Source organism: Silene latifolia, chromosome Y (assembly GCF_048544455.1).
Source record: "Silene latifolia isolate original U9 population chromosome Y, ASM4854445v1, whole genome shotgun sequence".
Taxonomy (NCBI): Eukaryota; Viridiplantae; Streptophyta; class Magnoliopsida; order Caryophyllales; family Caryophyllaceae; genus Silene; species Silene latifolia.
In genome coordinates, this window is record NC_133538.1 from 470880347 (window position 1) to 470882077 (window position 1731).

General features: G+C 40.7%; 1 non-coding gene across 1 annotated transcript; it reads right to left on the reverse strand.

The window, feature by feature from the left end:
* Positions 1–601: 601 nt before the first annotated feature.
* On the reverse strand, positions 602–708 carry LOC141634653 (small nucleolar RNA R71). Its single transcript, XR_012539379.1, has one exon. It is a non-coding gene; the product is annotated as a small nucleolar RNA R71 (small nucleolar RNA).
* Between the last annotated feature and the right edge of the window lie 1023 nt (positions 709–1731).

Sequence of the window (1731 nt, forward strand, 5' to 3'; positions counted from 1 at the left end):
TCTAATTGTTTTCGAGTTGTTTGATATTTTGCATGTCTAGAAGGTTACAAGGTGATTTGTTACCTTTTGACCGTGAAATCGAAAGAACCTTGACGAACAATAGGAGACTTGTTAGGAGGAATTTAAGAGGTATTAGTGAAGTTGTTCAACCCACTAGTGAGTTTGTCAATCCTTTCGCAATAGAAGGAGAAGAGAACCCATTACACAATACCCCACAAAATCCACCTACAATGCCTAAATTCTCGTCACACTCCGTACCCACCGAGGAGAATCTACCAAATGGTACTCCTACACCGCAACATCTAACCGGAAATTTTATTGCCAAGTCCGCCTTCATCCAATTAGTTGAGAGGAGCCAATTTGGGGGATGCCTAGTGAAGACCCTCATTCTCATATGGAAACCTTTTGCGACTATTGTGATGCAATCTCTCAAACAGGCGTGACTCAAGACCAAATTAGATGGGTCTTATTTCCTTTTTCCTTAATCGGCACCGCGAAGCAATGGTTGAAGGGCCTTGATAAGGCCACCCTTGGAATAGATTCTTGGAAGAAGTTGGCTCTAGCTTTCTACAAAAAATTCTACCCACCGGAAAAGACTAACATGCTAAGAGCTCAAATTACGGGTTTTAAGCAAAGGGATGAAGAGTCTTTGTATGAAGCTTGGGAGCGGTTTAAGGGAATTTGTCGCTCATGTCCTCACCATGGACTTAGCGAATGGTTTTTGGTACAACAATTTTGGAATGGTTTATATGAAGATTCTAGGAACATTCTCAATATGGGATCAAATGGAATGTTCACCGAAGTTGATGACAATCAAACATGGAACAAGATTGAGGAAATGGCGGTCCATAACTCACAATATAGTAGACCTCGCAAGGCTACTAGAGGAGGAAAGCATGAAGTGGACTCCGTTACTCAATTGGGTGGTCAACTTAGTGCTCACATTGACACAATCAACTTGAAGTTTGAACAAGCTATGGCTAGACTTGAGGAAAACTCAAAATCATCAAAGCATCATGTTAATGCCATGACGGCATCCTCATCAATCCCAAGTGGGATATGTGAGAATTGTGGAACTTTGGGACATGACCAAGGTGAATGTAGGGGAACAAATGAACAAGTGAATGCTTTCCAAGCATACAAGAGTGGTACCCCTTATTCCAACTTTTACAATGAAAACACCAAATTCCATCCAAATCTCTCTTACAAAAGCCAAAATGTTCAAAACCCTCAAACAACATACACTCCACCACCCATGAGAAACCAAAATCAAAGACCCTTTTACAATCAAAACCAAGGTTACCAAAATCAAAATCCATACAATCACCAAAATGACCAAGGTTTTGATGTCCAAAAAGCGGTCCTCCAAATGCAAAAGAATCAACAAGAATTTTTCACTCAAATGCAAAAAGATAGCCAAGCAAAGGAAACCACCATCAACAACATTCTAGCTCACACCAAGATGTTGGAAACACAATTGACTCAACTAGCATCTTCGAGCTCACAAAGACAAAAGGGGCAATTACCACCTCAAAGTAATCCCCCTAGACATGAAACGGTTAGTGCCATTCACTTGAGAAGTGGTACAAGGTATGAAGCACCGAAGAAGCAAGTTGAGGATGAAGTTGTGGAAGCTAGTGAAAAGGAAGAAATTGTGCAAAGCTCCAAAGATGGAGAATCATCAAAAGAAGAAAGTTCAAAGAAAAATGAAGACAAGGCCAAGGAGAAGGA